The 15,002-nt window shown below is 41.4% G+C and overlaps 1 long non-coding RNA gene across 1 annotated transcript; it reads left to right on the top strand.

Annotated features, from left to right (window-relative positions):
- The first annotated feature begins 9,684 nt into the window (after positions 1 to 9,684).
- On the top strand, positions 9,685 to 14,361 carry LOC307050003. The gene is made up of 3 exons (XR_013810777.1): positions 9,685 to 9,713; positions 10,253 to 10,290; positions 14,278 to 14,361. It is a non-coding gene; the product is annotated as an uncharacterized lncRNA (long non-coding RNA).
- The last annotated feature ends 641 nt before the right edge of the window (positions 14,362 to 15,002 follow it).

The following is a 15,002-nucleotide window of genomic DNA, read 5'->3' as shown; positions in this document are numbered from 1 at the left end:
AGGTACATCCTCACATTAGATCCTCCCACCTTCTCCATGAAGTTTTGAATTTCCCCCTTTTACAAATAAGGAAACAGAGGCTCAGAAAGATCAGCTGAGTTACCCCAAGTTACACACCTGGCAAGTGCCAGGAAAGAATTCCAGCTCTTCTGGTACCTCAGCCAGTGCTCTTTCCCCTGCATTTGATGAAAACCTCTGGAGAGGGCAGGATTGGTGTCATTGATGGAGGTGTTATCTCTATTTTTCTAATTACTCTCCCCGAAACCTGCAGCAGGGGATTCGAAGGAACATTTTTGATTTGTGAGTGTAGTCTAGTGCTTATTAGAATTTCTGAGCTTTTACACTGGAAGTTTCAACAGGCTTACTGCGATACTTTTGAAGTGTTGAGTGTAAATTTAAGGCTAAAAAACACTGTCAAGCCAAGTGCACTGACATATTATTAGGTACTGGTTGGAAGAGTTATGGAAGTGGGTGCTTTACAGAGAGGCACGCACTGAGGTTCACACACTGCAGTTTTCTGAGCTGTAAGAGGAAAGAGCCAGCGAGTGGGAGATCAGGAAGGTGCTGGAATTGGTGCAGAGATCACAGGCAACACTGCTGTTGACAAGTACCTAAGAGACTCGTTCTTGCTGTTCATCTGGGATATGTGACATGTTGCTTGGTTTTAACTTTTAATTGATGTATTCTTCTGAATCAAGAGCTAGAGTAAGGTTTTAAGAGGCAGAAATGTCTGCCGGAACACAAAACACAGGGTCAAGACACCAAAGCTTGGGATGCCAGTATATTCTCTGGATGGAGACTTTGAATCTGCCGGGTGAACAAAGCCTCCTTCCATTCCATTTCCCCTGGCAGCAGGCATGGAGGCCAGGGAGCTATTGGCTTACCTACACCAAGGCCCTTGGCAGGATATCGGCCCCACAGCCCCAGAGCTCTGGTCCTCTATGACCACCTCCCCCCCTTCTGCCATGACCATGTCATCACCACTGAGCTTTCACTCTGTTTCTGATTTGAACCCTGGTCCATAGAACGGAAGTCCCATCGTGAATAGAGCTGAAGCTTGCCCAAACCCCTCTCCCTTGAGACTGGGCCATCTCACTGACCCCACTTCTGGTCTGTCAGACCTTGCCAGGTCCCACCGCCCTGCCACCTTTCTGGTGGCACAGAGTCCACTCTCTGCCTAGACTCTGTGGAGGGGTATGAAGCCTGCCTGTACTGCCGTAGCTCCTTGCAACGCGCAGGCTGATTACAGCCTAAAACGGGGTTATCCCCTTCACTCACCCATCCTTCCACTGGCTATCTGAGGTTCCATTAAGGCTCATGGCTGAAGCTGTGTTAATTAAGGCAATCAAGAAGATTGGTACTAATTATGATAATTGCCATTCATTGAGTGAAGGTTTTATAGTTAGATCTGGGGTCCCGTCCTTATTCTGACACTTACTAGCTCTGTGACCTTAGACAAGTTACTTTACCTTTCTGATCCTCATTTTCTCATCTATAAAATAGGGGTCATAATAGTACCCACCTTATTCTTAATGTATCGAGTGGTTACATGCATGAGTTATGGTTTTAGTTTTAAGTAAGATAAGGAACGCAAAGTACCTGGCACAGAAACATTCAGTTAATGTAGTTGTGTCTCTCTGTGGTGGGAGTATGTACAATGATTAATCACTAGTAGTATGTGCTGAGCACTCGTCCAGGGGCTTTACATCTGTTGTGTTATTCATTCTGAAAACGTGCAAGGAAAGCAACATCATACCCATTTTACAGATGCAGAAGCTAAAACTTAGAGCTTCTAAGTAATATTTCAAAGCCACACACTTGGGAAATTGGGTAAATGGCTGGAACTTGAGCCCTGGTGAGTTGGATTCCAAGCCTGAGCTCTTTGGCCTTGAAGATATGGATGGCAATGAAGGTCTTGAATGACAGCTCATTATAACAGTAGAACGGTTGGTGGTCACGTCCTCTGTGATTAATTGCCTCATGAGTGGAACAAATAGGGAGTGTTGCAAATAGTAAATACTTCAGGAGTGCAGAGGAAGAGAGACAATTGCTTAGGCAGGCTTATTAACGAAAAGCTTTACAAGGAAATTTTTCACTTATTTTTTTAAACCTTTTTTTCCTGCTTATCAAAGCAATACATGTGCAACATATAAAAATTCAAAGACTTATTTCACACCTAGCTTTATTTCACTGTCCTACTTTTTTCTTTATCTGTTTCTAACTCTTCTCACTACCCCATACGTTGACAGCATAACTGAACTATTATGAATTTTTGGTAAAATCATCTGGTAATATCTATTAGGATTACAGCAGCACACATCCTCTGACCCAGCAACACTGCTTTTGAGACTCTGTTCTTTCAAAATGAAACACCATTATGTGAAGATATATGCGCAAGTACATTTCTTGTAGCATTGCTTACAGCGGCTAAACAAATTAGAAACAAGACAAATGTCTTTAGTTTGTCAGTCAGGGGATACTTGATAAATTGTGACTCATTAATTCTAGAGACCTTGATATTGACTATTTTAAAGGCTGGGTTTGATTTCTCTATAATGACTTGAATAAAACTGTCTTAGGATCTTAGCAGTTTAGAATTTGGGAGCTAAGTCTACTTTAAGAGAAGATTAAGTAATGTAAGGAAAAGTGAAAGTATATGTTTGCATTTGATCAGAAAAAGACATTTGCACAAGCACAGCACCTGGGGACACAGGACTTATCAGCATCTTGTCTGACATGGATATGGGGCTTTTGTACGTTATAAACTCCATAAAACCAAACAGTATGGGGGCAAGAAAGCTAGTGGGTCTCTTGGGCAGATCTAGAACATTTAGAAGAGAAGGGCCTAATCCTGCTCTTCTCCAGGCTGACCACATCTAGAGAATCACATTTAGTTTAAAACAAGTATGTTCACCAAGGAAGTAAGGTTGAAATCATGTCATTGGAGAAATATCTGAAAAACTGTACATTTTTATTCTGAAGAAGAGCAGACTCAGAGGACACACTATAATTGTCTCCAAATTTCATGCTACACGAACTATTAGACCTTTCCTCTGGTGCCTCAAAGCTAAAACCAGGATCAGTGGATGGAAGCCAATAGGAGCTGGGGGTTAGCCCAATATAAGGAAGGCATTTTTAACTATCAGAGCTGGTAAAAAGGCTTGCCCTGGAGATTCTAGTCTCTTATTTTGTCTCTACTCGTGTTGAAGGGACCTGATGGGAATAGTGATAAAAGAGTCAGGTATTTGATGGGAACGGGGTCGTGCCTGGTACTATATCCCAACCCATCTACAACCCTAATCAGAGACTATTCAAGCTTGTCATTTGATCCTGAGATCAGGTTTTCAGTTGTGAGGTATTGGGAGAGGCAGTGTAAAACCATGCTGTAAACTCCAGCTGTCGAGTTGAACAGACCCAGGTTTAGATCCTGTCTCCCCCACTTCTTTCTCTGTGACTCAGGCAAATTATTAGCCTCTCCAAATCTGTTTGCCTATCTGTAAAATAGGAATAATATTGGTTTGTTCCTCAAAAAGCTGTTATATAAGGACTAGCTAAGATAATAATACATATATCATGTTTGACACATGGTAGCACACAGTGAATTCTCAATAGGTATTTTTAAGTTAAATCGTGTGAATTATTCTTGTCCTTCTTATTATGTAGATTCATGTTTAATAAAGTAAAGCAAGAGTATTTTCTGATTAATCTTGAAAAGAACCGTAACTTTCTCTGACTTAGAATATTGTATTTCCTAAGATTTCTAAGTTTTATAAATATCACATTATCCAATTCACTTAAGTATATTTGGTTGTTTTGCAGGTAGATCTATGTCAGAAAAAGAACACTGGACTTCCCTGGTGGCACAGTGGTTAAGAGTCCGCCTGCCAATGCAGGGGGCACGCGTTCGAGCCCTGGTCAGGGAAGATCCTACATGCCGTGGAGCAACTAAACCCGTGTGCCACAACTACTGAGCCTGTGCTGTAGAGCCCGCAAGCCACAACTACTGAGCTCGCGTACCACAACTACTGAAGGCCGCGCGCCTAGAGCCCGTGCTCCGCAACAAGAGAAACCACTGCAATGAGAAGCCCGTGCACCGCAACGAAGAGTAGCCCCCGCTCACCACAGCTAGAGAAAGCCTGTGCGCAGCAACGAAGACCCAGCGCAGCCAAAAATAAAATAAAATAAAGTAAAATAAATAAATTTATTTAAAAAAAGAAAAGAAGAAGAACACTGAATCTGGAGTCATTGGATCCAAGTCCAAGAGGTTTGGCTGTCATGTCGTAGACAGGTAATTCTATAGAGTCTCAGTTTCTTCCTTCATAAAGTAAGAATAAGCACATGTATACCACCTAATTCACTCATACACTTGTATGGAAGGATATATGGTAAAACATAAGTAGAAGTGCTTTTCTAATTATAAAATAATAGTCAATTAGGAACTATTATTGTTGTCATGACTTATAAAATGGGAAAGAGGTATGATTTCTCTGGCCCCAAAATCTAAGACTATTAAAGGCAGGACCATTCTGAGAATTTAATCCTAATTTAAACCTTCTGGGTATAGGAGTACATTTGAAAAAGAAAATAAGATAACATTCCCTGTAAAAATAGGCATTGTCAGCTCTACAGAAAACATTTTGGAACCATAATTTACCTTTCCAGGTAGAAGAAGTAGAAAAGGTGAAGAAGAAAGAAGTAGAATATGCTTTGAGTGTGACAAAGCATAAAGCATTTGCCCAATGCTTTTCTTAAGAGTAGTTTTTCCTGCTTATTTATTTTCTTGCTTAGTTAGTTCTAACAAATTGAACATTCTTAGTTGCTAATTATGAAAGTGGAGAGGGGTGCACTTGAAGAAGGAGGGCTGGGTCAAAGGAGAAGAGAGACAGGCTTAAGGATTCAAAGACCTTTAGGACTTCATGGGGTCTTGGAGGTGATTTTACCAAAGGGAAGGATTCAGTAAAGATGTAAAGTAACTTGCCCCTAACTGTATTGCTTGGAGGAGCAGCACTGACAGTGCTCTTCTAAGGTTTGTGCTTTGGTGTTTTGTTTTGATTTCTAAGTAGATTCTGAGAAGAAAGTAAGGTAAAGAGGAGAAAGAAGGGGGAAAGGAGAGAAAATATTCTTTAACTGAAAGGAAAACATTTCTATTACCCCTCACAGAAGAATCTGGAACATTCATGAATATGTTTGGGAAATGCTTGATTTTTAACAGAGGATAAAGCTTCTTTCCCAAGGAAATAAAACATCAATGTCTCCACTAGGGCTTCCGTGGTGGCGCAGTGGTTGAGAGTCCACCTGCCGATGCAGGGGACACGGGTTTGTACCCCGGTCCGGGAAGATCCCACATGCCGCGGAGCGTCTGGGCCCGTGAGCCATGGCCACTGAGCCTGCGCGTCTGGAGCCTGTGCTCCGCAACAGGAGAGGCCACAACAGTGAGAGGCCTGCGTACCGCAAAAAAAAAAAACAAAAAAACAAAAAAAACCTCCACTACTTGGACTCTGTTCTAAGGGGAAAAAAATAGTAAAATTTTTTTTAAAGTTTCATGCTGCAAAATGTTTATTACAGTACCATTCCCGACAGTGGAGAATTGGAACAACCCAAGGGTTCAACCAATGAGAGGATATTTGAGTAAATTATGACATAATCTATCAAAGATTATACAACCACTACAAATGCTGTTACCGAGATTACGAAATAAAATAAGCCAGAGCTTTTGTTATAGTGAGGCGGGGAATGAGGACAGCATTGCGTGGACAGCATTGATCAGAGGGAGGATTCAGAGTAGCAATCTACTGTATTGGAAGAAAAGAGATAAAAGTAGGTCAGTAGATAGAAAATGAGTTAGGGACTTCCCTGGCGGTCCAGTGGTTAAGACTTCGCCTTTCCAATGCAGGGGGTGTAGGTTCGATCCCTGGTCGGGGGGCTAAGATCCCACATGCCTCGTGGCCAAAACACCAAAACATAAAACAGAAACGATATCGTAACAAGTTCAATGAAGACTTTTAAAATGGTCCACATTAAAAAAAAAAAAAAAGAAAATGAATTAAATTAGGAAATTCATAAAAAAGTGTGAATTTCGACAGGGCTTTATAGGGAGACAGACAAATCAAGGAGAGGTGAGCAAAGTTGGAATAATTTGTACACTTTTGGCTGCAGGAGTGAGGAGGCCAAGGACAGAGTGGGAGGTTGCCAGGTGGGGTTATGGCTTCAATATCGGCTACACTGAGCACTCCCTCCACCCAGTGGCTTTGACAAGGAGGCACCTCCCTTATGATAAGAAATTCCACGTGTAAATTCAGGAGGAATGTGAGGGGGACAGACATCAACATCATGACAGACAGTTTTCTAACCATGAAAGGAGAGTGTACATATGTGCCAGGAGACTGTAGATTTGTTGTTTCTCTCTTGGTTTCATTGCAATCAATCAGATATTTTTTCCCTCCATGCAGTCACTTGGACATTCTGATGGAATTGTCACCTGGAAGGCACATTCTATCTCAGCCTCCTCCCACATAAGCTGGGGGTTGTAGCAGTTCTAACAGCCTGTTGTGTGGATTGCTTTTCCTGTTCTTAACCATTGCCAAGGAGGACAGGCTGTCTGGAGAGGAAAGCAGGCCAAGAACTATAGGAGTCAACAGTTACAGTGTATATTCACAGTATTATCATCAAAAACATGTACATGCAGGGAAAAGAAAAGTCAGAAAGGAAATACACTCCGATACCAACAGCGATTGCTTTTGGATGATGTCTACATGGGTGAAATATTTTTTCCTTCTTTTGACACAGCTGTGAATTTTCCAGATTTCCTTTAATGAAAGAGTGCAACTATTTTAACTTATAAAGTGTTAAAAATAACAAGCACAAGACTAAAGGAGAGAGTAGCACCATTTGATGGAGAAAATTTTCCTTCATTTTTAATTTTAATTTTTTTTCTCATTATTAAAGTGATACATGCTTACTGTAGAAAATTCCTGGTACTAATTTTACCTCTAGTTTCATTTTACTATACTACATTTATTTTTCCTGCAACCCATCAAAAATCCTCTTTTGAAACAGAAGGGGTATCAATTCATCTATCTCCCATTCTTCTCTTTTTACCTATTTTATTAGATTTTTAAAATAATTTCAAGGTGAATAAAGGAAATATTAACAATCTTCCCCATTGTCAGATATTCAGTGTTAACATATGATATGTATCTTACCACTCTTTCTCTATTCTCACACAAAAATATAGAGTTTTTCCCAATTTGAAAACAGAACTACACTAAACATATTACTCTCTAACTTTTTTCCCTTAACAATACATATTCCAGAGATGAGACACAGAGGTGAAGTAACTTGTCCATGGTCACACAGCTAATGAGTGGAAGAGCTGGGATTTGAATTGAAAATGGTGACTCTGGATCTGAGTTCTTTTTGTTTTCTTCTTCTTTTTTTTTTTGGTTGTGCCACACCGCTTGCAGGATCTTGGTTCCCCAACCAGGGATCGAACCAATGCCTCCTGTAGTGGAAGCATGGAGTCCTAACCACTGGACCACCAGGGAATTCCTGGGTCTGAGCTCTTAATCACTACAGATGATTGTCTCTGACAGAAGAGAAGAAGACAGAGAACAGATCTGAGGGAGCTGGTCAATGTTTTGGGGAAAAGAGGATGAAAAGGAGCATGCTAGCCTGCAGTGATTTTCCCTCTTAATTCTATACTCCAACAGTTCTTCCTGACTTCACACATCCTCTCTGTGAAGACAGGTCCTGTCATGAAGAGGAGTATCCACTGGACTGCAGGCTCCACATCTCCTACGTTGGCCATACCATAAATGCTCAGGAGATGGTGGTGGTTGGTCAGCTGCTTTGGGCATATGTAACCCACCTGTCCATCCCTGGTGAGCAGCTGGGCATTTTGACTTGTAATTGTTACCTGTTGTTTACTTTCACATCAGATGGCTTCTAGTTCTTGGATTAAAGAGGAAGGATGTCAGCGTTGCAGCCTGCAAATGCTCTTGGTTTCAGGCTTGACATCGTGACAGATAATTTTATAATTGTGAAAAAAAAATGTACATATGTGCCAACTGACTTGGGACATTTAGGGATCCTTTTAATTAAAACTCAGGAATTTTCGATTTGTTACCTCATAACCATTGATGATGCCAATGAATGGTTCATTCTGAATTGATCCTAACCTGTAGGAAATTGTTGTTTATAATGCACACATCACTTTCTTCCCCACCTTTTCCCACCTTCATTCCATTTTCACGTCTCTGCTCACATCTCATTACCGTGGTTGTCTTGCCTCTTAAAAAAAAAAGGAAAAAAGGGCTTCCCTGGTGGCACAGTGGTTGAGAGTCCGCCTGCCGATGCAGGGGACACGGGTTCGAGCCCCGGTCTGGGAAGATCCCACATGCCGCGGAGGGGCTGGGCCCGTGAGCCATGGCCGCAGAGCCTGTGCTCCGCGATGGTAGAGGCCACAACAGTGAGAGGCCCGTGTACCGCAAAAAAAAAAAAAAAAAAAGGAAAAGAAGAAAACTGTTTTGTTCCTTAATTACTGCATTATTATGAGATGTATAATGAAATTCTGATGTTCGTGTTTATAAATATAATCCTGGAATTGCTATTTGTCACATGAATTCAATTTGAGTCCACAAATATCTGAGGAGTGCCAATGTGTGCCCTGCAGTATACAAGGAACTGGGGATACCAAGACTGTACCCAGTCCTTCCCCAGTAGGAGAAGTGAAAATAGATTACCTATAGCACAGTGTGCAAAGAGTAATAGAAGGCTGGGCACACTATAGAAGAAGCACAGGAAAGACAGAGACAAGAGAAGTGCTATAAGGGAAGCCTTTATGAAAAAAGTAGTCCTTTTTTTTTTTTTTTTTTTTTTTTTTTTTAGTTTCTGCTTTATAACAAAGTGAATCAGTTATACATATACATCTGTTCCCACATCCCTTCCCTCATAAAAAGTAGTTCTTTAGCTGGGTTTTGAATAAGAGTTTGATAGGTGGTTGAGTAGAAAGGGAAAATCACTCAAGTCATCTGCAAAAGCACAGAGGTAAGAAATTGCATGTGTGTCTGCCATTTGTTGATAATGGAGTGTGCGGGCAGATGAAGGAGGGGTATAAATGAGAATGGATTGGTTTTGTGGTTTTGAGATTTTTATTTATTTACTCTTGCTATGTACCAGATACTGTTATTTTACAAATACTCTTCTAATCCTCATAGCAATTTAGGCAGACTACTGGACTGCAGAATTGAAATAAGGCCTGACCTCAAAAATCTAGATGATTGGTCAAGGAAAAAAAAGAAACATGGTAAATGTGATTTTATAGAAACAGACTCAAGAACTTTGAAATCCATATGTAACTCTCCTCCAGCAATAAGTCCTCATGCCCCAGAAGGAGATTTTGGCTTGATTCTGGGATAGAGAAAAGGGATTGTTATGTACAATTACTGTGCACCTGAACCTTTTTTTTTTGCAGTATGCGGGCCTCTCACTGTCGTGGCCCCTCCCGTTGTGGAGCACAGGCTCCGGACGCACAGGCTCAGCGGCCATGGCTCACGGGCCCAGCCGCTCTGCGGCATGCGGGATCTTCCTGGACCGGGGCACGAACCCGTGTCCCCTGCATCAGCAGGTGGACTCTCAACCACTGCGCCATCAGGGGAGCCCCACCTGAACCTTTTCACACTGATGTCCTTTAACCCTCAACATCATCCTGTGAGGTACGTGGTGGTCTTCCCACTTTACACGAGGCTTGAGGAGGTCAAACAAGTTATCCAAATCACACCACAAGTAAAATGAAGGGGCTGGAGTTTGTCCAAGTCGAAATCTGTTTCTCCATCCCATGCCTTCCTAGAGAAGGGCCAGAGAGAACCAAACACCAGAAACTTTCCTCAAGCTACTCCACCCTGGAATGGCTACAGGTAGGGCAGCTCTGTGTGGTTACTTTCTTGGACAATCTGCTAAGGAGTGTGGAGAAGACAGGTGGGAGAAAAGGCTTTCTCTTTTGGGCACTTGGCATTTAAGACAGGTATCTGATGATGCTCGTTAAATACTTACTGAGGCCGTGTGCTCTTTCTTTCTGGAGTTTCATCATAAGATGGGCCTTTCAGTGGAGACAATTTATGACCTAGACTACCTCTTCCCTCTTCCCCCAACCAACCAAGTCCTGACAGATACCAGACAGAATAACTGAAATTAAGCCATTTTACAAAAATAGGGGTGCATGGTCATCATGCCCTTAATGGTTGTCATTTTACAGGACTAAAGCTCAAGAACATTGGAATCCACATCCACCAGGTAGGTTTTTGTTTTTTCTTGGAGTTCCTTATATTGTACTTTGGTGATTAAATAGCCCAGACGTATATAATATTTTTCCCTCCCAACTCCACCTCCCCTTCCTATATCCTCCTTTTCCACTTCAACCCTTCTCCTTCCACTAACCCACCTCTCTAGTATTGCCTTATCTGCCTTTGTTACAGAAAAAAGGGAGCTGGTACACTAACTCACACAAAGGCTTTGGTGACCAAAACTGACTTTCTATCTGCCATCCCCTTTCAAGGTATACAATCTGCATTTAAAAAAAGAAGCTTTGAGACAGTGGTGTTTATCTCAAAGGAGTGACTCTCCAATGGTAAAATTTCTGGCAATCTTCCTTGGGAAGATTAACCATAATCAAGATCACTGGCATTTTGCACCTGTCTCTCATGAGCCTGGCACAGAATTAAGCACTTGCATGTGTGACTAATTCTCACAACAGCCTGCCAAGGGGGCATGACCATCCCCATTCAGAAAAGGAAACCACGGTTCAGAGAGATGAAGCTATTAAAGCTATTCACTAAGGCCAAGGAAGATTAGAACCTGGGTGTGTCTGGCTTCCAAGCCCTAACCCTTTCTGGCGCTCTGGCTGCTTCCCTACGAGGAGATGATGGGGTCCTTCTGGTCAGCTGGTTTCCATGGTGTTGGATGGTTTCCTCCACTTACTACACCTGGGACAGGTATAGCATGCACCTGGCAATGAAAGGAAAAAGGGCGGGACTCTGCGTGTTCCTCCAGAACAAGTACCCCAGAGTTTAGCCCGCGAGCCTGGTCACTTCTTTGTCTTCAGTTTGCCCAGTTTGGAGGTCTTACTGCTCTTCAGGTAAGATTTCTCACGTAGAAGGTTTCCTGAAATGAAGGAATCAAAAAGCAGGACCAGGGACCCAGGACTTACTGTGACATCTATACGCTGACCCGCGCCCGTAAACTATTACACCGTGAGTGATCTTTCCCAATCGCCTTCAGGTGTTAGTTTAAGCAAGTAGATTTAAAAAGAAAAGTTGAAAAAATTTTAAAGATTTAGTAAAAGGGAGCAGTTGATACACATCAGGCCCAGTAATAATGCCCTACAAACCTGTCAGTTTGTAGTAAAGTGACAAGAGTAGCTGAGGGGAATCCTTGCCCCATGGTTTATGGTCACCGACTTGGTCCACTTTGATGAATCAGCTAGTTTGACTTATTAGAAAAATGAAATGAAATGTTTGCCCTGGCCCAGAATTTCCACAGGCCCCTGCAGGATAAAAAGATCCCTTTTCTGTGTCTATTTAATTTTATAATATGCATAATGGTCTCCGTGAAGCATCTTGTTCTGAATTTATCAGAGCTTTAAACGAATGTCATGATCTGTTTTAATTTAATGATTAATGTTATCAATTTAAATATTGTCGATCTTTTCTTGTCCTTGCTAAACTTGCCCACAGATGGGGACATTCTCATTAGAAATGCAGATGCCTAAATACCGCTCAGAAAATGGAAGGGGAAAAAAAAGCATGTCTACAATAAATATTGCAGCCAATTAGGCTTCATCATAGTAATTTCTCTGGCTTTGTAATGTTTGTTTACTGAATTTTGTAGGGAAATTGTTGCGACTTCTGATATCCAGACTCATAAAAACTCCATCCTCGTGTTTTCCTGCAATGGGAAGTTATAACAGTAAGAAACATTTTCTTCCTTACCAGACTGCATCTCAATTATGAGTTAGACATTCAAAGATCCAGACCCAAACATGTAAATCTGTTTGTACACATTCAAAGAAAGCTCTCATACATTTCCTAAAAACCCACACATTAATATTGCTTACTTTTCAGCAGGGGTAAATGGGGGTCTCAGAGACCTCCTCAGAACAGGCTGGAGTTAAATAATATTGCATGTTTTTCATTTTACTGTGATGAATGCAAAGCTATTAAATAACCTTTTAAAGAGTTGGTGTAATTATCTGTAAACAGTAATGTTACAAAAAAAAAGGTCAAGTTGTCCTGCCATTAGATGTTTATGGATATAAACTGGATTTATGTTTCCATAAAACAGGCACTGACTAACTAGATTAATTCTCCACAAACTAAACCAACTGTAGTAATATTTAGACACAATAAAATGATGCCAATTAAAACAATTTTATTTTTTGTGTCATATTGATTAACAGCACACTAAAATTAACCAGAGACCTTAAACTCCGAATGGTTGGCAAAAGGCATCCACAGCTCAATATTATTACCGACAAGAAGAGCAGTTAAGTGAGATGGCTGTGCAATAGTATGAATATTTAATTAATAATTAGTCATGTAATTTCTCCTCAGGAATTATTATCCCTCAAACTGGTTTGTGAATTTAATTATTAGCAGCCTTTTTGTTTCCATGTCCCCTCATTACTGTCAGGATTGATGTAACATAAACTTCATTAAAAATTAAAGCAAGAGTCTTAATTACAAGGCTACCCTGACTGAAGTTAGAATTAGCCAAGTCAGTGATGTGCAAATGAGTGCATTATTTAAGAAACATGCTGGAAGTAGTTATGCTAATGTGAGAGGTTTGCAGTAGCAGACCTTTTCACTTGCAGTTGCATATTCATTAAATGCACTATGCAAATTTAATGTAGCAGTCTTAGTAATGCGTTGTTAATTTATTCAGATTTATTGAGTACGACTTGTAAAAAAAGTACAAATTTAATTACTCTATCTAGTAGGGATGGTATTAGGAGATAGCAGAGGTTTAAAATGTGTTGATCTGGATTACCGCAGTTTGATGGAAGACGTGGTATCAGAGGACACAATTTTGATAACTGGGCTTGAAAGAATATTTGATTTACTTATGGAATGATCTAAGAAATCACTAAAATGGCACATGTTCCTTCCCAATAGGAAAGTAAAAAAGTCTTGGTTGTATTAACTTAAGAGCTAAAGCAGTGCTGAGTCCACAGCCTAATGGTCGTAATGACTCTATAGAGACCAGTAAAGGTTATGGATGGAGATCCGTATGAAGCAAACTATCTTTGCAGAAGGTTCATTGGTGGTTGGCTGTACCTCCGTGGTGCGCTGACAACCGGCTGGATGAAACCACAGGAATCCTGGCATCCTCTGCAGCGGAAACGCCCTGGCACCCAGCAGGCCGGTGCTATCTTCTCAGGTGGGTGGACACTTGGGCTCCACTTTCAAGGGATGCCAGACCCAGGACACAGGGGAGAAAGTGTGTGCTTTCAAAGAGATACATAACCCCCACTAGCACCGGTCACTGCGACGTCCACACTTACAGAGTGAACACGCTGGGACTGCTCTTTACTCATCTGCGCTCACCTGATTCTCTGGAAAACCTGGCCGTGAAAGTTATCTCACCCCTATTTTACAGATGAGAAAACCGAGGCTGAGATTGGAATAGTAATTGATGCCGTGGATGAGCTGGGATTCAAATCTAGTCCCGTGTTGCTCCCAAGCCTGACTGCGCTGCTTTCCCCTTTGCCCTCGCTCTCTTCCTCTCCCTCCTCACTTCTTCCCTCTCTTCTCCCTCTGTGCCCTCTCCTTTCCTTCTCCTCCCTTAATATCTTTTTCCTTTCACTCTCAGATAGATAGATAGATAGATAGATATAGACAGACATAGATATAGAAATACATAGGTGTGTAGATATCATTTAAAAGCTGAAAATGGCTGGCCTGTTTCTCTTAAAGTGCTACAAACAAATGTATAGGTTAAATTGGAATAAAACTGTTTCACGTTCAACAAAGCATCCACTGACAACCCCATTAAGACTGGTAAGGAACAAGCCAGGAATGTACTCTTTGACTCAAGGCTTGGAGACCACTGTGCGATCACTATTAGCAGCTTGGTTGGCTTTGAACTCCCCTCCCATCTTTTAACATTTTTAACTGGTTTTTTTGCCTTTATAATCACAAAAATGGAGTCTAATACCTTTTTAATACTATTAACATTTTATCTTGGTTTGGGAGCTACTGCTTCAAATTGGTAAATCTTTTGTAGAAAAATCAATACACGCTTGACTGAGCTCCAGTGATGAAAAGGCCAAATGATTCCTAACCACGTGGAGTTCCTGGTTCTCAGCACCCATCTTTGGAGGCGTTCCAAGCTCTCTGATATATTCAAACAGTCTGACCTGTACCTATTGATCTCCTTCTGACAGAGGAAGAAGCTAAGCACCTCAACTTAAGGTAAGTGTATGGATTGATCACAGGCTGAAAGTTGGTGCCTATGTAAAGATCTGTCTGAATAATTTATTATTAAGGATCCAGAAAATTAGTTAGGCAGCAAAGCAGACGTTCTGGGCCTCCTCTGTGAATCTTTTCATCTTACGTCCCACATCTGAAGGCAAATCAGTCAGATTCCAGCCACCCACTTCCTGTCTGCTGTCCATTGCTCCATTTAATACATGCCATTCTGCCTTGGTTCACGCTTAACTCTGTGTGTGTGTGCGTGTGTGTGTGTTTGTGCGTGCGCGCGTGCACATGTGTGTGTGTGTATGTGTGTCTGCCACTGAACCGCAAACTTCTGGGAATCAGGCACTGTCACTATTTGCCTTTGGTTAGTGGCAGTGGTATGCTGGTAGATGCTTAAAAACAAGCTCCCTAAAGAAAATGAGTAAGCTCTGGTTTGTAGCATTTGCCAATTTCCTTCGTAAATGTTCTCACTATGTTGATTTCAGTCTACCTACATGATGTCACTAGATGCAGAGTCAGGAAGAGAGAAGC

The sequence above is a fragment of the Hyperoodon ampullatus genome (genome assembly GCF_949752795.1).
Source record: "Hyperoodon ampullatus genome assembly, chromosome: 3".
NCBI classification, from domain to species: Eukaryota; Metazoa; Chordata; class Mammalia; order Artiodactyla; family Ziphiidae; genus Hyperoodon; species Hyperoodon ampullatus.
Note: the sequence above shows the minus strand (reverse complement) of the source record. Positions and strands in the feature narration are given on the sequence as shown.